The 26679-nt window shown below is 52.5% G+C and overlaps 2 pseudogenes; both read right to left on the minus strand.

The window, feature by feature from the left end:
* Positions 1–3478: 3478 nt before the first annotated feature.
* On the minus strand, positions 3479–3748 carry LOC140713457 (SH3 domain and tetratricopeptide repeat-containing protein 1 pseudogene; annotated as a pseudogene).
* A 4196-nt stretch (positions 3749–7944) lies between these two features.
* On the minus strand, positions 7945–26651 carry LOC140708580 (SH3 domain and tetratricopeptide repeat-containing protein 1-like; annotated as a pseudogene).
* Positions 26652–26679: the final 28 nt, after the last annotated feature.

Genomic DNA, 26679 nt, shown 5'->3' on the forward strand with positions numbered 1-26679 from the left:
GTATTACTACCAATATTGAAGAGATATACAACCCCCATGGGATATTGTTCTAAAGTTACAGGAGGAAAGAGGATGAGACTCCATCCAGTATAACAAGGGGTGTATATCCAGCCTGTGATGTGAATCGTAAAACCTAGAAGAGAGAATGACATTGCTTCCAAAAACACACGGGGTGTACACCCACCCTGTGACATCGTTCCTGTCATCTAAAGGTAGAGATGATACTAATCCCACTACCGGAAAAGGTACACACCCCCCTGTGATATTGTTCCTCATAACTTGTGGGGGAGAGTATGATATTGCTTCCAGTATGACAGTGGCTTGACACCCAGTCTGTGATATTGGTTCTGCACACCAACTCTGTGCCCCTCGTTTTCCATGCGTTCTCTCCACACTTTTGGAACCTCGGGGGAGGCTTTGTCTTTGGTTACAGATGAAGAGACGAAGGGTCTGAGAGGTTAAGCAAGTTTGTTACTGGAAAGCGGTTCCGATCCAGACCCCAAGAGAGGTTTCTTGGATCTCACAGAAGAAAGAAATTGGAGAGAGTCCATAAAGTGAAAGCAAGTTTATTAAGAAAGAAAAGGAATAGAAGAATGGCTACTCTCGCCGGGCGCAGCAGCTCACCCCTGGAATCCTATAACTTTGGGATGCCGAGGCAGGTGGATCACCTGAGGTGAGAAGTTCGAGACCAGCCTGGTCCAACATGGCAAAACCCTGTCGCCACTAAAATACAAAAAATTAACTGAGCGTGGTGGCAGGTGCCTGTAATCCCAGCTACTAGGAAAGCTGAGGCAGGAGAATCGCTTGAACCCAGGAGGTGGAGTTTGTAGTGAGCCAAGATCATGCCACTGCATTCCAGTTTGGCCAACAGAGCAAGACTCCATCTCAAAAAGAAGGAAAAAAAAGAATGGCTGCTCCATAGGCACAGTGGCGCCAAAGGCCGCTGGTTGCCCATTTTCATGGTTATTTCTTGATCATACACTAAACAAGGGTTGGACTATTCACGAGTGTTCCAGGAAAGGGGTGGGCAATTCCCAGAACTGAGGGTTTCTGCCCTCCCTTCTGAGACCATGTAGGGTAACCTCCAGATGTTGCCATGGCATCTGTAAACTGTCGCGGCGCTGGTGGGAGTGTCTTGTAGCAGCTAATGCATTATAATTAGCACATAATGAGCCGTGAAGACACTCAGATGTCACTCTCGTGGCCATCTTGGTTTTGGTGTGCTTTGGCCGACTTTACTGCAACCTGCTTTATCAGCAAGGTCTTTATGACCTGTATCTTGTGCCGACCTCCTATCTCATCCTGTGACTAAGAATGTCCAGCCTCCTGGGAATGCAGCCCAGCAGGTCTCAGCCTCCCTTTACCCAGCCCCCATTCAAGATGGAGTCGCTCTGGTTCACGTGCCTCTGACAAGTTGGCCGGGGTTGAGTGTTCTCTAGTGTGTGGTTGTTGGAGCTGTTCCTAGGAGTAAGAGGTTTTGTCAGTAGGAAACAGGCCTCTATTAGCCCGGGGACTGGCACTCTGCCCCAGTATGTCGGCCTCATTTTAGTGGTGACAAAACTGGGGCTCAGAGACATCAACTCCCTCATCCCGACCCCCAGACTGTCAGTGGTGGGCTGGGGTTTGAATGTGGGGCTTGAAGACCCATCATCTCCTCTGGTCCCCCAGTCTCTGCTGCCCAAGAAGAACAGGATCCCAGGATCCAGGCCCCTCATGGCATCAGCCAGGATGGGTGGAGATGGGGAGGCAGAGTTCCAAAGCCCCCCGGACTCTGAGGCAGGTCGGGGACCAAGAGCAACCCGGACCTACGGGCCCCACCCCGAGAAGAATAGCTGCAGGTCTGGCCCAGCAGGCAGGATGTCTGTGTCCTCAGTGAATGTGACGGCGCTTCCGGCTGCTCCAGCCAGGCCGTGCTGTCTTCACGTTTCCAATCATGCGGACTCCACTCCAATTCCCAAACCCAACCCACAGAGACAGCGATCTGGGGTCCAGCTGAGGTTTGTCAGCAGCTTTGACCCGCTGCTTCCCGCCAGCCCCGCGGCCAGTTCTGGAAAGCTCTCTGCTGCCCCCTGGTGGGGAGACTCAGGGAAGGGCTCGGCTCTGGCTGCAAGCATGGGGTCCCAGAGCCTCCTGGCTCTGTCACCTCTGCTGGGTGGAAAACCAACCCAGGACTGAACCAGCAGATGGGTGCCTGATTCCTTATTATTAGAGCTCCGCCCACTGGCAAGTCTCTCTCGGGGCCTCAGTTTCCCCTTCTATTAAACGAGGGGCTTGGGGGATACCAAGGAGCCGTAACTACTTACTGAGGATGGGAGGTTTCTTCTGGGGAGATGAATATAGTTTGAAACTAGATGGCGTGAGTGGTTGCACAGGACTGTGAATGTACAAAAGCCACCACATTAATCACGTTGAAATAGTTAATTGCGTGCGATGTGAAAGTCACCTCATTTAAAGTGTTTAAAAGAGGGGCCTGGGAGAGTGCAGTGTACGTGAGAATCACGTGAGACACCCATAGTCTCTGAACCTCGGTTTTCTTGTGTAAACTGGCAAATAGACCGTGTGAACTGTGTTCCCTGGGGCCAAGAGATTCCAAGAAGGAAAACCTGGGATTCCTGGGACTGGGATGACGGCCAGGGGCCAGAACGGGAGGGGTACGTGGGAACGGCTGGGGGGCAGCCCAGATAAGGCTTTCAATACTGGGTAGCAGCGTCTACACAAACGGAGATCCCTGCATCTCACTTACCACAGGGCTGACCAGTGGCCAGAGGTGGGACTGGCCAAGCTCGGCCCAACCAAGTTTGGGAGCAGAGGACACTGAGAGAGGGATCCCCAGGCCCACCTTCACTGGCCTGTGGCTGTCCTGACACCACAAGAGAGGTCCAGGAGCTGACCTTGGGTCCTAATGGGGGACACCTTCCTGGCTGCAGGGTGGCAGCGTGGTGTGGTGGTCAGTGAACTGGGCTCTGCGTCTCCGTCCCTACCTGCTGTGTGACACTGGGCCAGACACCTAACCTCTCTGTGCCTGTTTCTTCAATGGCGAACAAGGACACTAGCAGCCCCCCCATCCGGGCATAGTGGCCTGAAGGTTAAAGGCAAGGGTGGCACGAGACCTACAGCAAGAGCTCTGAGCAGGGAGCTGCCCAGGGAGTTCCACCACTATCTCCCCTCTGGCCGCCGAGGAAACCGAGGCTCATGGTGACCTGACCCAGGTCTGTTGGACTCAGGGTCCTTCTCATCCCCAAGATCAGAGGGCTGCCACCAGGGAAGGAGCTGGCCCCTAGACACAGCCCAGGAAGCACACAGGGAAGGATGCCTTGGGGACTTCGGTATGTTATTGCAAAAAAAAAAAAAAACACATTTATTGCTATTTGAACCCTGCTTTCATGCCTCCATTACCCAGAAAGTGAGCCACAGGAGACACCAGGAGAGGCAGGAGACCACCCTCCTTGCACAATACCCACTCCCTCGGATGCTGTCCTCAGTGAGGGTGGCTGGGGGTCAACCACGGGGCCCACCCGCAGAGTGGCAGAGGACGTAGGTTGACCCTGCGGATGTTGAGCTCTGTGGCGAAGGTCCTTGCCTTCTGGTAGAAGAGCGACTTCTCGCGGTCCAGGAGGAAGTTGTGGGAGATGGTGGCCGGCCGCGTGTAGATCTTCGGCTGTGCCTTGTTGCCCAGGTCCACAGCGGCTGCCAGTGCCAGTTGGTAGTACCCGGCTGCATCAAACGGATCCTGAAAGGGACAGGCCATGCTGAGCAAAAGGGGGACTCGGAGCCCGTCTTTCCAGAGGCCGTTCCTGTCTCCAGGTCATTCCACATGTCCATCCGATGCTGGCTCACCCCATGAGCCCCGAAGCCTGTGACACTGCCGTGGTCTCAGCTGCAGGAGGTGGGGATGACCCTGACACCCCTGGGAGCCGTCCTGACTGTCCCTACACCCCAGTCTGAGGGACCTGGGAGTCAACACTGACCACACAGGGTGGCCCGGGCTGTGGCAGAGGGAAGCCCAGGAGCCTGTGGGGTCCCCAGGAGGCCCCAGACTCAGCTGGGGGTGGAAGGCAAAGGCTTCCTGAAGGGGTGGGGGCTTCCCAACTAAACAGGAAGGAGCCAGTCAATGCATATGTCTCTGCGTGTGCCTGTGCGCGTGTGTGTCCCTGTGTACGTGCCTGTGTGAAATTGCGTGTGCATTTCCGTGTGCCTGTAGTGTGTGCAGCAGCTAGTGAGTGGCAGGCTGAGCCAGTAAACACCTAATCCACCCTATTCCAAGGCTCACTCTCACATGTAGACTAAAGGGGACCCCATTTTAGAGGAAATCAGCAAAGATGCCCATTTTCCCCTGCTTCTCTGCCAGCCTTCCAGGCTCCATCCAGCCCGGCTTTTTCTCCCACTCCTCTGGGCCCTGGGTCCAGAGCCTCCTATACGAGAAGGGTGTAGCCTTGGAAACACAGCCGCCCTTGGGGAATTCCAAGGGGGCTTCCCTGTGGGAAGCTGGCCTGCGCTGACAGCACAGTCACGATGAGGTCCAGAGGGCTGTGCATGGGAAGGAGGACTGCGCATGGGAAGGAGGTGAAGTAGCGTTGTTCATGGGAAGGAGGGCTGTGCATGGGAAGGAAGACTGCATGGGAAGAAGGACTGTACATGGGAAGAAGGTGAAGGAGGGTTGTGCATGGGAAGGAGGACTGTGCATGGGAAGGAAGACTCTACATGGGAAGAAGGACTGCATGGGAAGGAGGTGAAGGAGGCCTCTGCCCCTCGACCCCAACTGTGGACTTTGGCCTCTCAGGTACTACTTGGCCCTTTCCTTTCTCCTGGACAGGCGGAGTGGGCGGCAGGCTTGACCAAGAGAGATAAAGGCCTCTTCTGGGAGGCCCATCCCCCTGGGTCCCAGGTGAGCCCCTGAGCAGTGAGCAGTGTCCCCCTGGGCCTGACACTTGGCACCTCCCTGTCTGGCTGGGACTTGGGAGGCCACAGGGACCACTTCTGACCACCAGGTGTCGCCAGCACTGGGCTGAGGCGTCCTGGGCCGCCGTAGTCCTGCGGTGGGGAATACGGGGCAGGGTCTTAGGGCTGCGCCAGCTCCTCATGTTGTTCTAAGGCCCCCAAGATCTCGGCCCCTGGACTAGAGTGCCCTGGCCCCTCAGCCCATAAGGAGCACTGACGCGGTGCCAGTGCGATGCTGAGGAGGGGCGGTGCCTCCTGGGCAGAGGGGTGGAGACAGCCCAGGTCTGAGTCTGCCAGTCCCAGCTCTCCAGCCCTGCAGGGCTGGGGGCAGAGGGAGCACAGCACGTCCCCTCCAGACAGACCCGACCCAGCAAGGCCTAGGCCTGGCTGGCTGGGGCCCCGCCCCAATACACCTGCCCTGAGCTGGGGTTTCCCTGTCTGTGAACCCAATGGTAAGACACTGGTCCCACCCCACCCTTCCTGGGTGGTGTGAAGATTCAAGGTGTCTCGGGACTCCAGGAAGGAGTTGCTCAGTGCAGGCTGGCACCCTGGGCAGGCTTCCTAGAGGAGGTGCCAGGATTTGGGTTGGATCTTGCAACGTGGATTCAATGTGAGGATGATGCCATCCTCTGAAATGTCACTCTCCTGACCCTGTTTTCTTTGTTAAATGCAACTTGACACTTGACTGTCAAGACTCAGCTTTGGTGTCACCTCCTCCAGGAGGGCCCCCTGACTACAATCCCCCTTCTTTACTCAGAGGCCACCATTGCCCACTCGTGTGTCAGCCTCCGTGGCTGAGACTGAGTTCCTGAGGGTGGGGCCTGGCCATCTTGGGAGCTGGATTGTATCTGCTAAGCTTGCTGGCTCCTCCAGCTGGGTACAGAGCTCCAGGGAGGCCACTGGGCCATTCCTAAGGAAGGCTGGAACCCAGGCCTCTGGGGTCTCAGTGGAGATCCCACCCCGAGGGGGCCGGGAACACTCCGAGCCCTGCCCCTCCTACCCACCTTCAGGTCATAGAAGATGATGTCACCGAGCATCAGGTACACCTTCACGTAGTACAGGGTCTCCTCGTCGAACTCCAGCGGCGAGTTGCAGAGCTACAGGGCCTTGAGGTAGAAGTGCTCCGCCAGCTTGTCATGGCCCAGCTGGTGGTGCAGGGCGGCCAGCCGGTGGTAGGCCACGCGCTCGTTCAGCCGGTCCCCTGGGGTGCAGGCCAAAGGGGCAAGTGTGAGGACGTGGCTCCCTGGGGCAGGGAGGGCACAGGCCCCTCAGGAGCAGGTATGCAGACCCCAGGCAGCACACCTGGCTTGCCTCCAGGCACCTGTGGTCACCTGGGCAGCTCTGGCCATTCCCTTCCAGGTTCCCAGACTCACTTTCCCATCTGCAAAGCAGAACTAATAAGGCCTGCCCCTGTCTACTGTGAGGCTTTGGCAAAGTGGGACTTGGATGGCCCAGCTCTGTGTCTACACATAGCCACCTGCCTTTGCTCACTGGTTTTAACCAGGGGAGCCCAAAAGCCATGCAGTCCAGGTACTCCCGGCCTCCCCGGCTCCAGGCAACCCACAGCCATGACATCTGACTCCTCCTGGGTGTGTCACCATCAGAGTCCCCTACCTTGGGGAGTCAGCTGCACACCTACTGTGTACTGGGCCAAGGGACACAAGGTGCTGGGGCATGTGGCCTGCCTAGGGTTCTCTGTATCTGGAGGGGGACAGATGACCCTGGCACAGCACCAGGGGATGCCCGGCCTTAAGGGGCAGACTGCTGGAAGAGGAACCGGGATTTTATCAGCCAGAGAGCCGTGTGGTTGATGAGGGTGGGAAGGGCACAAGAGAAAGGGAATGTGCCACTAAGCCTGACACATACAGGAACCAATGAGATGCCTGGCATGTCTGGAAGGCAGAGGGCATACTGGGCGGCCCTTGTGGTCAGCAGCGGGAACAGGCAGAGGAAGCAGAGCTCAGTCAGGCAGGGAACTCTGCACTGCGTGAGAGACCTCGGGCTGTTCCTCACAGCCGGACGGGGAAGCCAGTTGGGCAGATCTGCCTGCCTGGACAGGAGACCAGGAAAATCCAGCAGCTGTTTCAGCTCCTGGCCTGCAGACCTGGAGGCTGGGCTCTGGCAAAGTGTGGGTCCTGGCAGGGCGGCGGCTCAGGGGACTTACCCAGAGTGATGCTGAGTGCTAGGGCCATGTAGGCAAACTCCAAGCCCTCCTGGGGCTTCTCCAGTGTGGCCAGGAGTGCCACCAGCTTGTTGCACAGCTGTAGCTGCAGCTCCACCTTGCGGTTGCCCATAGTCATTGCCAGGGGCAGGGACTGGTCCTACCACACAGGCAGGTGGGGTCAGGTTTCCCGCAGCACCCACCTTGCCCAGCGCCCTTCTCAGAGCTCAAACATGTGCTTGGAGCTTCCCAGGCCCCAGCTACCCCTGCACCTCGACACAGCTCTGTGCTCTGGGATAACACATAGTTCAGACACCCAAGTTGGGGGCTGAAGAGTCACATGCTGCCCATCTAGCTACACCCGACAGCCTCAGACCAGCCTCTCCCACCTGGGCACCGGGGGTCTGACTGAGGGAAGCCAGCATTCCTCTCCGCTCTAAAAACACCACATTTATCTGTGCCCAGGGCTGAGCCACACCGTGAGCTCAGAGGAAGGGAGAAGCTGTCCCACTTTGGGATGCATGCAGACCTGGGCCTCCCACTGGTATGCTGTGTGTCCTTTGACATATCCCTGTGCCTCTCTGAGCCTCGGTTTCCTCATCTGGAAGATGGGGACAGGACTTCCCACTCATGGTTGCTTGAGGTCATCAGGTACAAGGGTAGAGCCATTGTCATGTCCAGGCCCTGAGCGTTTGTCCCGGGCAGGGGCATGGTCAATATCATTCCCAGTGAGACCACTTGGAAACTCATCATGTGCATGGGTGGCCCTGCCTCCAGGTGTGAGGCCTCTACCCTGCCACACCTGTGCCTCAGCCCTCCAGGTGCCCCACTGAGGCCCACCCACATCAGCCCACAGGCCAGCTCACCCGGTAGAAGGACATGCCTTCCTCCCGCTCCCAGGCCCCATTGAAGAAGATGTCTCCAGCTGCCTCAAACAGCTCCAGCCCCAGGTTGGGGTTGCCTGTGTACAGGTCCACATTCTGTGCCACCTGAAAGGAGACAGAAGTTCCCTCAAGACCCACACCTAGCGAGGAGGCTACGTGCGCCTTTGCCAGGCTCCTTCCTCTCACACAGTACAGGTACACCTGAGCATTTTTCAGACCCTGTGCATGAGGGTTGCTCCCACCACTGGCATGAGGACAATGAACTGATGCACCTGAGTGCCGGGAGGTGACTGAGCCGCTGCAGCCCAGGAGCCTGATACCTGTGAATCCTACCAACAGGGTTAGCCCTAGCCCACTCCACCTGCACTCAAACCAGTCTCCGTGGCCCCCAGATTGCTGGGAGCCCAGCCCCTGGCTCCTTTCTGCGTTGCCACATCCCTGCCACATCAACAGTGTTTGTGGGTGGGCCTGGTCCCCTCTTGACCATGAGCTCTTGATCCCTCTCCTCAGCTCAAGGAGGTATACAGCAGGTGCTCAATAATGAAAGCTTCACCAGGCTCGTGGGCTTCACAATTTGTTCCAGATCACACTGCGTTTGGGAAAGCCTCTGAAAACAGCCACTATGATTAAGATTCATTTTGTAAGGAGATGTGCCACCTGTCGCTTGGAGCAAGTTCTTCTGTGTGTTAACTCAGTGGTCACATTATTTGAGCATGTGCTGTATACCAGCAGGTGCTGGGCACTGTGAGGGGCTGCGCCTCTGCCCTCAGGGAGAAGATGCTGGCCACCGGGGGAGGATGTGAGGGAACCAGGTGGAGGGAGGGAAAAGGCACACAACAGGTGCTCAGCAGTGGCTTAGGAATGAGTGGATGGATGGATGAATGGATGAGGAGATATAGACACATGGATGGACGGGTGTGTGGATAGATTAATGCTGGGAGGGGTGGATGGATGGAATGATGTGTGTATGTCTGTATGTATGTATGGGTGGGTAGATTATGGATGGGTGGAGGGTAGATGATGTATGTACATGTGGATGGATAGATGGTGGATAGACGAATGTATGGATAAACAAATGGACAGATAGATGAATGGAGGGATGCATTAATAGGTAGATTGGTGGGTGGGTGAATGGATGGATGGGAGAAAGGATGGATGAACGGATGGGTGGATGGATGATAGATGGATGGAACAACAGGTGAATGGATAGACGGGTGAATGGATGGATAAAAGGATGGATGAATGATGGATGAATGGATGGGTGGATGGATGATGTGATGGATGAATAGATAGATGGATGAATGATGGATAGATGGAAGGAAGAACAGGAGGTGAGTAGATGGTTGATGGAAGGATGGATGGATGACGGATGGATATATGGACGGATGGATGAATGGTGGATGGATGGAAGGATGGAAAGATGAACAGGTGAATGGATGGTTGATGGAAGGATGAATGGACGGATGGATGAACAGGTGAATGGATGGATAGATGGGTGAATGGATGGATGATAAATGGATGAAGGATGGATGATAAAAGGATGGATGGATGAATGGACAGATGGCTGGATGATGGATGGATGGAAGGATGAACAGATGAATGGATGGATGATGGAAAGATGGATGATGGAAGGATGATGGATGAATGAATGGATAAATGGATGGATGGAAGGATGAACAGGAGATGAGTGGATGGATGATGGATAGATGGATAGATGGATGGATGATCAGGTGAATGGATGGATAATGGAAGGATGGATGGTGGCTAAATGAATGGATGATAAAGGAATGAATGAATGATAGATGGACGAATGGATGGATGGATGAATGGAAGGATGAACAGGTGAATGGATGGAAGGATGGAGGGATGCATGATAAAAGGATGGATAATAAAAGGATGGATGATGACTGAATGGATAGACGAATGGACAAGTGAATGGATGGAAGATGGTTGGATGGATAATGGAAAGATGGAAGGATGGACGGACGGAAGGCTAGATGGAAGGATGGATGGATGGACGAAGAGGTGAATGGATGGACGAAGAGGTGAACAGAAGCATGATGGATGGATGGATGGATAGAAGGATGAACAGTTGGATGGATGATGGAAAGATAGACGGAAGGATGGATGGATGGACAGGTGAATGAATGGATGATAAAAGGATGGATGGATGGATGCGTGGAAAGATGAACAGATGAATGGATGATGTAAGGATGGATGGATGGAAGACCCACAGGTGTATGGGAAGATGAAGGAAGAATGGATAGATGGATGGAGGATGGATTGATGGAGAGAAGGATGAGCAGGTAAACAGATAGATGATGGAAGGATGAATGGATGGGTGGATGGACAGGTGAATGGATGGATGGACGGGTGGATAGATGGATGATAAAAGGATGGATGGATGGAAGGATGAACAGGTAAATAGATGATGGGAGGATGAATGGACAGAGAGTGAACAGCACAGGGGTCCTCCTGCATCCCTTGCCACTCACCTGGATGTACAGGTCCACCAGCTCGCTCTGCCGCAGGATGTAATAGATCCTCCCTGCTTGCAGCCAGGCATGTGCCTCCTTCTCTTTCCTCTGGAGGTCAATGAAAATCTCCAGACTTCGTTTGGTGTAGTCCAGAGAGGATTTGTAGGCCCTGGAATCACTGGAATCAGACACAGGTGTCAGAACAAGGGCTCTCATCCTCCTGGAACCAGTCTGCCTCCTCCCGTGGGTCTGGTGACAGATGAATCTGGCATGTGGGGACTGGGAACGGCCCTCTTGTGTGTGCAGTGTTCTGCCCTTGCCAGGCAGCTGGGAGAGCCAGGGTGAACACACACAGCATGGAAAAGATGAAGGACATCCTTCTGAGGGAATCGAGCATCATGCTGCCCTGTGGCAGGAGGAGTGTGCTAGTCCATCTCCCCTGCCTCCCAGACATGGCCTGTGTCTTCTCCAGATGCACCAGGAGCCATTAGTGTTCAGAGGCTATCTAGGCCGATGGTTCTCAAGGTGTGCAGGCATCACAGTCACCCGGAGGCCTGTCCTTATAGCTTGCTGGCCCTGCCCCCAGAGCTTCCGGCTCCACAGGCCTGGGGCAGGCCCTAGAACTCCCACTTGCCACAAACTCCTAGGTGACATGGATGCTGCTCTACTGATCCAGGGACTACACTTTGAGAAACATGGCTCTAGCACACTGGCCCATTTTCCTTCTGCGAACCTGAGGCCAAGACTGGAGCCAGTCTTCCAGGTCCCCATGGAATCTGGCTCCTTCCCTGTTCTCTCAGTAAGTCCGACACTCGAGGGGGTGTGACTGCAGCAATGTCACCAGGCCCTGTGGGTGGGGTGGCCAGGGCCATGGTTACCCCACCAGGTCAGGATGCTTGGGGGAAGCTGAGTAGGCCACATATGGGACGTGAGACCTTGAAACTCTGCCCCAGGGAAGCAGGTGACACAACTGGCTCTGTCTTCTGTGGGAGAGAAGCCACAGGTGGCTGCTGTGGTCACATTTAAGGGGACAGACGAAGGCCAGGAGTGAAGACTCGGGGCAGGCATAGGTCAGATGACAAAAGCCACCATAGTAGGAAGAACAGCCCAGAGTGCACGTACTGCCTCTGCTGGGGTTGAGATGACCTTTGATCCAACAAGGGAGGCTCAAGCTGGTACTCACGGGCTAGCAGCAGCCCTGGGATGACCCCAGGCCCACCAGCTCAAAGCATCTGATGCCAAAGCACCAAATGCTCAAAAGGAGAGGGGCTGCTGGGCCCTGGGCCAGCTTCCCTGTGCCCCTCTCCCTGCCCACCCCCACCTCCACCTCCACCCCTGCAAAGCCAGCCGTTACCGCTCCGTGCCCAGGGACAGGTAGAGCTGGCTGATGGTCTCCAGGAGCTGCCCCTCCAGCACCTTGTCAGCCACCTTGCGGGACAGCTGGAGATCGTGGTAGATGACATACTGGGCCTCGCTGGGCATGACGGGGCTGTAGAAGTAGCACAGCCACTGGACGGCCCACAGCTGGCCTGGGCAGAAGACAAAATGGAAGACGTTAGTCTCCCAGCATCGAAGCGAGGCTGGCTGGGCTCGGAGGCCCCTGCGCCGTGCTTGCCTCTTTCACACCTCTGTGAGCCTGGGCCCCATAGGCGGGACGCCTGAGCGCAGACAGGCCATGCACCTGTGCCAGGGCAGACGCCGAGCACCCTGTGACATGGGCACACCTTGGTGCAGATGCTCATGGTACAGGCCGGCCTTCTTTACAACTCCCAGGGCCGAGGTTGTGGATGGACACAGAGTGAACAGCAGGGGCTCGGCCCCTGCACCAGGCCATCTATTTCTGCTTCACAAAGCCCCTCTGGCCAGGACCAGGGCCACCTTCAGCCTGAGCTGATGAGGTCAGAGGCACAAGTAGCCCCTGTCACAGATGGAACCCTGAGAGAGCAAAGCCAAGCGTTATGTCTGCCACACACGGCATCATGTTGGGGGAATGGGGTTCAAAGCCGGCCCCTGGCATTCCCACACATGCTTCTCTCATGCAACCAGGCTCCAAACCCACAGGCTCACTGGCCTCTCCCAAAGCCAGGGCGCTGGGAACTGTGGAAAACTTCTGATTTTCTAGTGTCAGAAACATTCCGGAGATTAACACAGGAAAACAGATACACCGAATGGACATCTGTCACACACGCCACCCAACAACAGCTGAATACACAGTCCTCTTGAGCACCCAGGGGACATTCCCCATGACAGACCATGTGCCAGGCCACAAAAGGAGCCTCAGTGAACGGAGGACTGAGACCAAAGCAGAGGTGTTCTACAGCTGTACTGGCACGAAACTGGAAATCGACAGTGAAGGAAATGTGGGAAATTCAAAAATATGTGGAAATTACACACTCCTAAACAACCAGTGAGTCAAAGAGACCATCAGGGAAACCAAAAACTAATTTGAGAAGAATGCAAACAAATGCACAGCCCGGGCCAGCGCGGTGGCTCACGCCTCTCATCCCAGCACTGTGGGAGGCCGAGGTGGGAGGATCGCTTGAGTCCAGGAGTTTGAGATCAGCCTGGGAAACATGGTGAAATCCCGTCTCTATTAAAAAAAAAAAAAAAAAAAAACACAAAAATTAGCCGGGTGGGGTGGTGCACATCTGTAATTCCAGCTACTCGGGAAGCTGAGGCATGAGAATGGCTTGAACCTGGGTAGAAGTTGCAGTGAGCCAAGATTACACCACTGCACCCCAGCCTGGGCAATAGAGCAAAACTCTGTCTTTAAAAAAAAAAAAAAAAAGCACAGTGTATCAAAAATTCCAAGATGCAGCTAAGGCAATGCTGAAAGGGAAATTTATAACTGTAAATGTCTACATTCAAAGAAAGAAGAAAAATCTCAAATCAAAAACCTAACCTTCCACCTTGAGAAACTAGAAAAAGAACTAAACCCAAAGTGAATAAAAGGAAGAAAATAATAAACAAGAGAGTGGAAATGGGAAGTAAAAATATAGAGAATGGAAAAAAAGAGATAATCAACAGAACCGAAGGTGGGTTTTTTGAAAACAATAACAAAATTGACAAATCTTTCACCAGACTGACCAAGAAAAGAAAGATGAGACACAAATGACTAAAATTGGAGACTGAACACCATGGCTCATGCCTGTCATCCCAGCACTTTGTGAGGCCAAGGTGGAAGGATCGCTGAGGTCAGCATTCAAGACCAGCCTGGGGGAACATGATGAGACCCCATCTCTAATAAAAATGAAGAAATAAAAAATTTAAAACCCAAGTTTCTAAAATCAGAAATGAAAGAGGAAACATTATTGCCGACCTGACAGATAATAAAAGGATTCCATGAAAACACTACGAACAATTGTACACCAACAAACCAGACCATCTAGACACAACAGCCAAACTCCTGGAAGGACACAAACTACCGAAAGTGACTCAAAAATGACCCCAAGGAAGCATGTGGGGTATCAGCCCCGCCCTCGGTCTCCTCGACCGTTCAGCGCAGGGTGGGGAGACAGGGAAGCATGATCCCCGTTCCCTGGCCTGCATTTCCAGGTCTGAATCCCCCAGCACCCAGGGGAGGGCCTCACAGGAAGAGGTGCCAGAGTCTATTGTGCCAGGAGCCAGCGGAGGCTGCAGTGGGGGCTGGGACGCTGGGTTCCTGGAGGGTCTCCTTCCAGTCAGAGAATGCCCCTGGGGAAGAAGCCTGGGTCTGAACCCCCCAACCCTCCTTGGGCAGATGTGTGGGACCGGGGCCCCTTCACTCAGTCCTTTCCAAAATCTCACCCCTCCTAGGGCCAGGAGTGGGTGCCGGGCCTGTGCTGGGAAATGTGCAGGTTTGGTCACAGCCCCTGGGGCTCTGGTCCAGGCCACAGGAGGCACCTCTGAGTGGTCTCACTATGCCATGACAAAACGCTGCAAGGCAGAGGGAACTCAACAGTATCCCTTATCTCAGCCATTTCCCTGGACTCAACTTCCTCATCTATTCTCTGTGGCCTAGATTTCAGACAGCCCTGCCCACCTACTGTCCGTTCACTGCTCAGTCTGCAGAGACTGTTCGATAGCACTCCATGGCTCCCCAGTGCTCTTGGGGAAAAGGCCAAGCCATAGCCTGAGGCCCCAGGCCCTGCTTAGCTCTCCAGAAGAGCTTCTCACCATCCAGCACCCAACCCACCCCCTCCCAACTCTGCACCTCCCTGCATAAGCCCCGTTCGCTCATCCCCGCTCCCACCCCACTCATCCCCGCTCCCACTCCCGCTCACTCACCCCCATTCACTCATCCCCACTCCCACCCCACTCACTCACCCCCGCTCCCACTCTCGCTCACTCACCCCCGCTCCCACCCCACTCACTCACCCCCATTCACTCACCCCCGCTCATCCCCGCTCACACTACCGCTCACTCACCCCCACTTACTCACCCCCGCTCACACCCCACTCATCCCCGCTCACTCACCCCCGCTCACACCCCACTCATCCCTGCTCACACTCTTGCTCACTCACCCCAGCTCACTCACCCCCCACTCATCCCCGCTCACTCACCCCCACTCACTCACCCCTGGGTCTTCACACAGGCTCCACCACCAGCCCCTCCCCCACCACCTATTACTTGACTAAATGCTCTCAACCCTCTGGTCCCAGACTAAAGAGGCTTCCCTAACCCGGGGCCAAGTGCTGCCCCGCCATCACGCCACTCACCCTTTTGTGGCTTCTGGGGCCTGAAGCTCACATTCTCATGCTCAGTCTCTGCCACCCGAGGACCCCACAAGCCCCATTTGTGGGGGGGCCTGGCACACTCTGCACAACGAGCTGCTTTTGCATGAACTGCTCTGCGGCTTTGGGCAATCACCCGCCCCGTGTCCTCTGTGAAGTGGGATGACAGGTGCGCAGGCTGCCAACATACCAAGCAGATAACACGGGCACAAGAACTGGTGTTCAGGGCCTGGCTCATGGAGGGGCCCCAAGTCCCAGAGCAGCCAAGCCTGCCTTGATCCCAGGGTTATGTCTAGGAATTCTCAGCATGCAGGACCTTCAGTGCTCAAGGCAGGATGGTCCCTGGGCAAACCAGGAAGAGCTGGCTGCCTCAGTAGGGCACAGAGGGCCTGGCCCTGCATGGGAACCGCCTGTCTCCAGGGCGTTTGCCAACATCTACTGCTGGCCATGACTCAGCACTTTCGATGGTGGATAAACCACCACTTGTTTCCGAATCACAAACCCCAGGTGTGCCCTGACCCGAGTGGCCCCAGAGGGCGCACAGGAGGAACTGGCACTCACTCTCCACGGCATCCATCCCCTCGGTGACCAGAAGGGCCCACTCATAGTAGCCCTTGCCCTGCTGGGCCGGGCCCTGGCGGGTGCAGGGGTACCCAGCTACAGGAGTATGTGGGTGAAGTCCCGGCCACACTCCCTGCAGGGCAGCCTCGAGAACAGCCGCACGGCCCCCAGGAGTTAGTGCTGGGCCAGCCTGCTGGCACTCGCGTGCAGGCACAGGGTCCTGAAGTTGGCCAGCACTACTGCCTGGTTCCTCCACTGGCCCAGGTCCCAAGCCGCCCATAGGGCGCAGTAGTAGCCTGCAGCTGTCTGGCTCGTCCGGCCCGTCCTCTTCAGAGCCACGGCCACCACGTTGGCAATCACACCCTCCTGGTCCTCGCTGGCCACCACTGCATCCTGGACAGACTGCAGGATGTTCAGGGCCAACGGGCTCTGTCCATGAAGCACGTGCAGCCAGGCCAGGGCCATCAGGCGGTCCAGGATGGCACGGACTCTGGCAACAGCGCTGGCTTCCACTGCCTATGTCATGAAGGTGATGGCTGGGCCGTGGTAGCCACGGTGGCTGTACAGTTGGGCCAGGCTGGCGTGGAGAAGGCCGCGCAGCGCCTGGCCTGTGCCCGGGGTTAGGGAAGCCAGTGATCCCCTGAGGTAGTGGGAAGTCTGGGTGGGGAGGCTGTGGGGCTGGAGGGCGTTCTGGAACACCAGGTTCACGCTTCTCAGCGAGCCGGCCAGTGAGTCCTGTGTCCTCAATGAGGCCACCTTGACACAGCTCAGCCCCAGGTGGAGCAGGCACTTGCGGCCAGGAGTAGGAGCCAGGAGTAGATGTCAGCCAGGAGTAGGGAGCAGTCTGAGAGCCACGCAGCCTCTGGGGCTCCCTAGTCCCTGTGCAAAAGCAACAGCCGCTCCAGGAAGGGCAGGGCCTCCTCGGGCTGCTTGAGGTGCGCATGGTGCCTGGCCAGCAGGAAGCAGGCCCGGGCCTCGGCCTGTAGGCTCTGGCCACGCAACGCCTGCTGCAGCGGTAGCTGCAGGAGCTCTCCCTCCACCTCGGTGCTGCAGATGTAGCCGGGCGTCCCCAGGAGCAGGGCCATGGCTTTGGGAACCACCTATGTACACTTCTCCCGTTCTGCTTCTGGTAAATGCCGGCCAGGTTGGCATACACAGCCACCACCAGGAACAGGTCCCCAAAGCTGCCTTCCAGGGCCCCCAGGGCTTCCTCAAAGTACACCCGGGCCTGGGACAGCATGAGCCTCCTGCTGCACAGCCGCCCCAGGAGGAAGCAGAGTCGCTTTCTTGGCCATGCCTCGGGCCTGTGCCAGGCACCCAGTCAGCTCCTCTTCGTCACTAAAGCTGCTGAACATGCCCCACAGAAGCTGGCCTTGGACCCGGGGGCGTTCAGGAACAGCAGCAGTGAGCTCAGGGCCTCTGGGTCCTCTCAGTGGTCCTCAGCTTCCAACAACAAGGAGGGCTCCTTGGGGTCCTGTAAGGTCACGTTGCTGGATGCTGCACAGAGACCCCAGGACGCTGGCTCCTGGGGGCAGCCTGGGCAGGTCTTGCATTGTTTCAGAACATTCTTCACCTTCGGCAGGGTCTCCTGTGGATCCAGGCCCAGGCAAAGAGGAGGTATTTCTGCAAGTCACAAAAACACCTAGACAGATTAGAGTCCGGCAGTGAGTCCTTGGTCCACTGGGGGCAGGGTCCCCACATCCCCGCACTCTGTGTCCCTGGCGCAGCTTGCCATGAGCCCTTGAGAATTATGTGCAATGCAAACCCAGGCCTGGAGTACGGAGGAACTCCGGCACTATGGGGACAGAGAGAACACGCAGGCCCGTGGCCCGACTCTCCTACAAAATCACCCTCCTGTCCTGTTTTGTCACCCACCTGACAGCAAGGTTTTAGGAGACTATGTCAGCTCAGTGATCCCTCAGAGATGCCTTTCCCTTCAGAAAGAATCAAAGCCTTCTAACTGGACCCATGTATATGCAGCGCTACAACTACAAATGTAACTTCTGTCAGCATATTGGGCCCCCCGGTGGGGCACAGGAATCCATGAAATCCTCAATAGCCAATCAGAGCTATGGATCAGCTCAAAAGCTGCTATGCAAAATTGGTAAAGCCACCGAAGGCACAGGACAGGGGTGTTGTACCCATGTACCCAGCTCCGTGCAGGGAAACGGACCATCCCTGCAGGAAGGATGGGAAAGCTTCCAGGCCCCTGTGGCCACCTTCACCTTGGATGGTCTGAAAACCTGAAGCCCACGGTTCCTAAAGGGTTAACAAAGGCCAGACTGCTCCAGCAGCCCACTGGTGCCTGCTGGCTTTGGTGGATTCCTAGCCAAAACCCCCTCCCAGAGGTGAGCAAACAAGCGCATTTCCTGTTGGAAAACCTGGGATGAAAGGAGGCATTACTAGGAAGGGAAAAACCTAGATTGAAACAGACTCTCTGTTTCAAGATCACATGTAAAAAATATTTTCAATACAAACGGCCTCCTTATTCATGTGTAAAGCCTTGGAATTAAAAAAACAAATAAATATGATTTAGAGGCAAATGTCTGACTTGACTATACTAGATTAGCTAAGAAATCTCCCCCACCCGGCAGAGGCACACAGCCCCTCCCAGCCATTATCCTGGCCTCTGGGGCAGCTGGAGAGCCACGTGCCTTTGCTCCAGTGACTTTGGCAGAGGGTAGAACCACCCCCTCCGTGAGGCAAACCTACAACAGCCTTCCCTTCCCCACTGGCTCCCCAGGAAGGAGCAGACCCTTCAGGGACCTCAGTTGAGACCCCTGTAACCTAAGGCAATTCCGCTACCTGCTGAGGGCAGTGTGGCCTCCCATCTCTGAGGCAGAGCACAGGGTGAACTGCAGTTTCTCCAGGTCATGAAAAAGGAACCCACAGCTACATGTGGGCCTCAGCAGTGGAAAGGATGCCCCACCTCGGTCGGGGACCAGGCGGGGCTCAGCATGTTCATTGGAAGAAGTGTGGGACCCCACGGCCTCCAGTGCCAGAGTAGATGGGAGGTTCAGGCCCACTTCAGGCGATATCCCTCAAGTCCCCTGCCCACACCACAGAGGGGTGACAGCCACATCCAATGCCCACCGTACTCAGCTCTGTCCCCTCCCCCGGCGTTACTCCAAGGCCCAGCTCATAACCAGAGGAAGCCTGAGCCACGGGCAAAACCTACCTTGTTCCTGCGGCTGCTCGGTCTCAGCTTCCTCTACTCAGTCTGGCAAGGGAAAAAAGAGAAGAAATGAACACCCCCAGCCAGCACCTCTGCTCTCATGTCAGGTTGAGCTGGTGTCAGTGTTGCAGGGTGAGAGCATTGCAGGGTGCAGGGGTTGAAAGTCATATCATCCTCTTCCCTCCTGGATCATGGGAACAACATCACTGGGGGGTGGACACTTTCTGTGATATTGGGAGTAACATCGTCTTCTGTGCCTTGGAATATTAAGGACAATATCACGGGGGGACGTGTACATGTTCTGCAATATTGAGAATAATATTATCCTCTCTCCCCCTGCATATTAGGAAAGATATTGAAAATAGGCCACAAAAACTTAGAAACTTATAGACTTAGAAACTTAGAAACTTATAGACTTAGAAACTTAGAGACTTAGAAACTTATAGACTTAGAAACTTAGAGACTAAGAGACTTAGAAACTTAGAAAGCTTAGAAAAGCCACACCAGGCTCTAAAGCACCCGCCCAATGACCAGGTGGCCATCTAAAGCACCCGCCCAATGACCAGGTGGCTATCCAAAACACCCACCCAAAATTCCCGGAACTCAAACAGAAAAACAAGTCCGAGAAATACCCCGCGCGGGTTCAAACCAACTAATCAGAGTAAGACACCTTGCTCAGGCCATAACCTGCTCCAATCATCTTGCGCCTCAAGCTTTGTGAGTTTCTGTGGTTTTGCCTTTATAAACTGCCTGTACTAGGCATTCAGGGTCCTGTGGCCAACTTCGGACATAGGACCCTAGTGCGCTAGCAATAAATCTCTGCGCTGTGACTTCCGTGTCGAGTGGTCTCTCGCGACGACCCCTGCCCAGGAAGGAATCTAAAAACTAGGTTTCTACAATATCACAGAATGGGTGTTCACCTCCTGCGATATGGGGATTAATACCGTCTTCTCCCCTTCCAGATATCAGGAAGAGTATCACACGGGGGTGTACGGTGTCTGTGATACTGGGAGTAATATCAACCTCTCAGCCATGGAATATTAAGAAGAATATCACAGGGTGGATGTACACCCCCTGCCATATTGGGAGTAATATCAGCCTCTCCTCTCCATGGATATTAGGAACAATATCCCAGGCTGGGTGTACGCCTCCTGCTCTATGGGGAGTCATATCTTCCTCTCCCTTCCAGGATATTAATAACAATATCACAGGGTGTGTGAACACAGCCTGTGATACTGGAATTATTATCATCCTCTCCCCCTCCAGATACTAGGAACCATATCACAGAAGAGCTGTACCCTCCCTGCGATATTGGGAGTAATATACGCTTCTTCTGTGAATATTAGGAGCAATATCACCGGGTGGCTGTCCATTCATTGCTATGTTGGGAGTCATGTCATACTCTACCCCCCTGGATATTAGGATCAGTGTCACAGGGTGAGTGTATACCTACTGCGATATTAAAACTAAGATCATGCTCTCTGTCCCTGGACATTAGGAACAACATCACAGGTAGGTGAACACCCCCTGCAGTATTAGGAGCAATAATATGATTAATTAGTAAACATTAATGATCGATTTTAATAATTATCAGGCTGGTCTAGAACTCTTGACCTCAGGTGATCCGCCCGCCTCAGCCTCCCAAAGTGCTGGAATTACAGGTGTGAGCCACCACGCCCGGCCAACACTTCTTGACATCCCTTTTTGTACCTCAAATTTAGCATGCCGAAAACACACTTTTGATTCCCCCTGCTATAACCCACTCCTCCCATAGTCTTCCCGATCCCAATAACAGCATCTCTAGTCTTCCAGTTACTCAGGCCAAAATCCTTGACATCATCCTTAATACTTCTTTTTCTCTCTCTTGTCATCCAACCCATTTAAACTCTCCTTTCAAAATATGTGCCAGACCTAACCACTTCTCACCTTCCTCATCATTTCCAACCAGGTCCAGCCCTCATCATAGCGCTCTGGGTTACTGCAAAAGCCTCCCAATCGCCAGGCACAGTGGCTCACGCCTGTAATCCCAGCACTTTGGTAGGCCAAGGCAGGTGAATCATCAGAGGTCAGGAGTTCAAGACCAGCCTGGCCAACATGGTGAAACCCCTCTACTAAAAATACAAAAAATTAGCCGAGCATGGTGGTGGGTGCCTGTAATCCCAGCTATCCGGGAGACTGAAGCAGGAGAATCACTTGAACTCAGAAGACAGAGGTTACAGTGAGCCGAGATCGTGCCATTGCACTCCAGCCTGGGTGACAAGAGCGAAACTCCATCTTAGAAGGTTAAAAAAAAAAAAAGCCTCCCAACCCACCTCTCTCCTTCCGCCTTTCACCCTGCCCTGCATTCTACCTTCCTCTCTCAAACATTTCAGAAAAAAAAAAATTATATCCACAGAGAGAGAAAGTACAAATGGGGTGAAATGTTTGGGGAATCTGAGGGAAGAGTATATGGGAATTCTCTGTACTATTTTTGCAACTTTTCCATAAGTCTGGATTATTTCGAATTCAAGAGTTAAACAAAGAAAAAAATAAAAAACACACTATCTCCCTTTGTGAATCCATCCTGTCTTTCCCCTGGCAACTTAAGGACGCTCTCAACTAACATATCTATTTTTTCATGAACACTAAAAGAACCCTTGCCGAGTTTTGACTTTCTGTGCTTGGCAGTAGAAGAGTGTGTGTGTATGTGTGTGTATTTCATGTATATGTGTGTGTGTATATATATGTGTGGTGTGTATGTATATATAGAGAGGGAGAAATATATATATGAGTATATATATAAATATATACTATATTTACAATGGTAATGTGTATATATATATGTGTGTGTGTACATATATATAATACGTACCCCATAGCCTGTCCTTAACCAGTTCTAAACTTAGTCAGAAAAACACACACCTAAGCACAGAATTTCAAAATAATATGATGAATATTTTGATAGAGGGATGTGTTGCTATGGAACACGCTGCTAAGACACAAAATCTCCTAGATGGGGCAATGAATGAACGAAGTTTGCATCTATAGGCACCCCCTCTGATATCCCCTCAAACGTTTATAGTTATATGCATTTGCTTCCGCCAGGACCCCTATTTCATAAGGGTTAGTTCTAGAGTATAGCAAGTTCCTACTACAGCTGGCACACATATGCCATTCAAAAATCAGTGGCGGAGTGAATGACGAGTTAAGAACCGTTTGTCAGCCAGTGCTCAGTAATACAACATGCACTGGTATGCAAATTATATTTTTGTTGAAAGCAACAGCAGGATCACAAATTATCTTTCCAGAGAAAGCAAACCTCAAAAGCTTCTTTACCGTACTAAAGCACATTATAAGAAGCTCCCCTTATATAAAAGAAAACCTCCTCATTCGTTATCAATGGCATGTAAACCTAATAAGCCTCCGCCTCTGATGACATCTCTTCCATCCCCAGGGCTAGATAAAGAAGGTTCCGGAAACCCTGGTAGTTGTGAAGGTGGCTCCCCGCTCTGACAGTCTTGAACCCTGCGGGCACAGCAGAAGAACAACCGAGGGAAGCATCATCAGGCTTCGAATATGTTTGAACCAGAGATAGCAAATAGGCTGCAGCCAACTGAAAACACCAGAGATTCATGGTGGCCACCTGAGAGGTTATGCTCTTAAAAAACAAAAATAAAAAATAAAAATTAAAAAATTAAGAAAGGAAGGGGTCGAGAATCCATCAGGTCTGACTGAGACGTGTATCAGTGACTAACACCCCGTATGGCAAAAGTACTCCGGTGCGCTTTGGGTACTCACAGCTTCAGCAGTATTCAAAGGCATGTGCTTCCCTAAGACTAAGCCACGGGAATACCCCCAGCAACACTGCCAGGAGAAACGTCTCCCATGGATTTGGCTAGAAATACAGTTGTCTTTAACAAATTGACACTGAATAAATCCTGACTTATTAGAGCCTGTGAGAATGACATTCTCAATGATAACAGTTATCACTACAATCTCCAAACATCTGCGATCCTGCAGGGAGGAGCTGTGACAGCACAGGCCAAGTGTCCAGAATGCTTCCCAGACTGCCTGTTAAAGAATAAAAGAAATGAAACCCCCTGTAAGAATGGCTTCACTCACAATTAGCCAGTTGTTCCTTTGTGTGCATCTCTGTGCTAAAATGGCCATTCTTCCCCACAGCCTGAAGTCATATGCTAAAATAAATGAGACTCACATGAAGCCAGAAACGTGCAGATGCGAGGAAACCAACACAAACGAAATGGGCTGGAGAGTGTGGCCAGGAGGATGGTACTTCCTGGGAAGCAATTACTTCATCTCTGCCCATGAAGCAGGCAGCTGTTATTGTCCCCCAGGCCCACGCCAGCCACTCGAAGTAGATTCTAACCAAACTACCTCCAACAAGCAATGTAAATACACCACACATTTGGCTTCTGAAAGGACACCTTGCAACCAACAAGAAACTGTCAGCACAACTTTGACAAACTGTACAACTAAAAACCTTGGAAAGGGATAAACACTGCCACATTTTGACTCAAATACTGTTACGTGGTAGCACTGCAATAATTCACTGAAACAAAAGAATGAATGAGGAATATGTTTATATAGGAATCAGAGGAAGCATGACTAATCATTTAAAGAAATAGGTCAAGAAATTGCTACGTTCAAATGCTACCGTGAGACACTGTCAGGGCCTTAGGCAAATTCACTTCTCTTGGTCCTGTTTCTAGGTTCATCAAAAACCAGCTTTGGACTAGGGAATCTGTTGCTTCCCAAAGCCTTCCTTCTGTGATTCCAGCCCAGATTTTAGGACTGCTCTCCCACTTGGTATATGAAAGCACTTTCTATGTAGAACAGCAAGAGTACATTTCTGTGTTGAATGCGGTTTGGGACCTACTCTATGAGGAAGAATATCATCATGTAACTTTAAGCATGACGACAAGGCGCACTCTAGATAAGGATAACACATAAGATGTGGCCATACACCTGTGCGTGCTTGGCAGGCAGATGGGGAAGTCTCATTTAGTGAGGCCAGGGGGGCCGGTTGCACCTGAACATCCTCAGTCCACGTCAAGTTCACAACGTCCTTCTGACATCAAACCACAGGTATCACATACTTTTCCATACTTTCTACCCAAGATTAAAATATGCAGAGCACCGTGATAAAGACACCTCCATTCCCAGCATGTTGGCTCTCATTCCATAGAATTACATACTTTCGGTGCAAAATGGTGACCAGGCTGCAGCGGCAAGCAAGACTGGGCTCAGTGGGGACAGCAGGCCCTGCAGGAGCCACCACTCCTGTCGATACAGTCTGATGCAGCTGCAGAGAAGCTGTGGCTGAGGCCATTCACTTTGTGAGAGAACCGCACAGGAGGGAAAAGGTAGGGAAGGTCGGGAAGACGGCAATGTCATGCTTCTGAGCCCAAGCCAAGCCATCGCATCCCCTGTGACTTGCACTTTTATGCCTAGATGGCCTGAAGTAACTAAAGAATCACAAAAGAAGTGCAAATGCCCTGTCCCACCTTAACTGATGACATTCCACCACAAAATAAGTGAAAATGACCGGTCCTTCCCTTAAGCGATTATATTATCTTGTGAAATTCCTTTTCTTGGGTCATCCTGGCTCAAAAAGCTCCCACACTGAGCACCTTGTGACCCCCACTCCTGCCCACCAAAGAACAACCCCCCTTTGACTCTAATTTTCCGTTACCTACCCAAAACCTATAAAACGGCCCCACCCTTATCTCCCTTTGCTGACTCTCTTTTTCGGACTCAGCCCGCCTGCACCCAGGTGATTGAAAAGCTTTATTGCTCACACAAAGCCTGTTTGGTGGTCTCTTCACACGGACGCGCATGACAGGCAGGTGCAGAGCCAGGGAAGGACCTGTGATGAGAACAGAAAGGAATGCGTCTCCCTGTACACACACTCGGATTTTATGACAATGTGCGCAGGGGGCTGAACTGGATGCCTGAGAACATTTCTCCAAGTTCTTTTGCTGATTTTCTAAATATTGGTGTAAAATCTGAACTCAGACAAAATTTTTTTAAATCGCTTCAATCAACATCTTTGTCTAGTGCTCAGCATCATACCTACGTGATCATCTAAAAAAGCAACTTCTCTTCTAAGGCTCACATCCTCCTATTAATTCTCAGGGATTTTACAAGGGAATGCACCTCTCATTCGCATCAAGAACTGTGGGGAAAAGAAAGAGAGATCAGCCTGTTACTGTGTCTATACAGAAAGAAGTAGACATAAGAGACTCCATTTTGTTCTGTATTTGAGATGCTGTTAATCTGTGACCCTACCCCCAACCTTCTCCTTGCAAGAGACATGTGCTGCGGTGACTCAAGGTTTAATGGATTTTGGGCTGTGCAGGATGTGTCTTTGTTAAACAAGTGCCTGAAGGCAGCTTGCTGGTTAAAAGTCATCACCATTCTCTTAATTTCAACTACCCAGGGACACCTACATGGCCAAACGTCACAGAGACCTCTGCCTAGGAAAGCTAGGTATTGTCCAAGGTTTCTCCCCATGTGATAGACTGAAACAATAATGCCAAAAGGTTTATGGAGATGTTTGCATATGCATCTCAAGGCACAGCATTTTCCTTTCAACTTATTCATGTCACAGAGATTTTTGCTCATATGTCTTACTGCCGATTTCCTCCCTACAATGATCCTATTGTCCTGCCACTCCCTTATCTTTAAGATGGTAAAGATAATTATCAATAAATACTAAGGGAACTCAGAGACCGGTGCCTGCGTGGGTCCTCTGTAAGCTGAGCGCCAGTCCCCTGGGCCCCCGCTTTTCTTTCTCTATGGTGTCCAACGTGGAAGCTTTTCTCTAAGGTGAAGGTACGCTGGAGCGTGGTCATTGAGGACAAGTCGACGAGAGACTCCCGAGTACGTCTACAGTCAGCCTTGCGGTAAGCTTGTGCGCTCAGAAGAAACTGGGGTAACAATGGGGCAAACTAAAAGTAAACATGCCTCTTATCGCAGCTTTATTAAAATTCTCTTAAAGAGAGGGGGAGTTAAAGTCTCTACCAAAAATCTAATTACGCTATTTGAAACAATAGAGCAGTTTTGTCCATGGTTTCCGGAACGGGGAACTTTAGATCTAAAAGATTGGGAAAAAATTGGCAAAGAATTAAAACAAGCAAGTAGGGAAGGTAAAAACATTCTGCTCACAGTATGGAATGATTGGGTCATTATTAAAGTAGCTTTAGAACCATTTCAAACAGAAGAAGATAGTGTTCCAATTTCTGATATCCCTAAAAGCTGTGCAGTAGAGATTGTGAAAAAGAGGCACGGATAGAATCCCGGAAAGAAAAAGAAAGTTCACACTGTAAATGTGTATCAGAGCCGGTAATGGCTCCGTCAACGCAAAATGTTGACAATAATCAATTACAGGAGGTAGTATATCCTGAAACGTTAAAATGAGAAGAAAAAGATCCAGAATTAGCAGAGCCAGACCACGATAGCCAACTCCTCTTCCAGCAGCTCAGATGCCTGTAACTTTACAGCCTCAAATGCAGGTTAAACAAGTACAAACTCCAAAAGAAGATCAAATAGAAAAAGATAGAGTCTCTGTCATGGCAATGCCAATCCAAATGCAGTGTCCACAATATCAGTCGGTAGAAGATAAGACCCAACCGCCAGTAGCCTATCAATACTGGCCGCCAGCCGAACTGCAGTATCGGCTGCCCCCAGAAAATCCGTATGGACAGCCAGGAACATTTCCAGTGCCACAGGGCAGGGCGCCATATCCTCAGCCGCCCACCATGAGACTTAA

Source organism: Chlorocebus sabaeus, chromosome 15, assembly GCF_047675955.1.
Source record: "Chlorocebus sabaeus isolate Y175 chromosome 15, mChlSab1.0.hap1, whole genome shotgun sequence".
Classification (NCBI taxonomy): domain Eukaryota; kingdom Metazoa; phylum Chordata; class Mammalia; order Primates; family Cercopithecidae; genus Chlorocebus; species Chlorocebus sabaeus.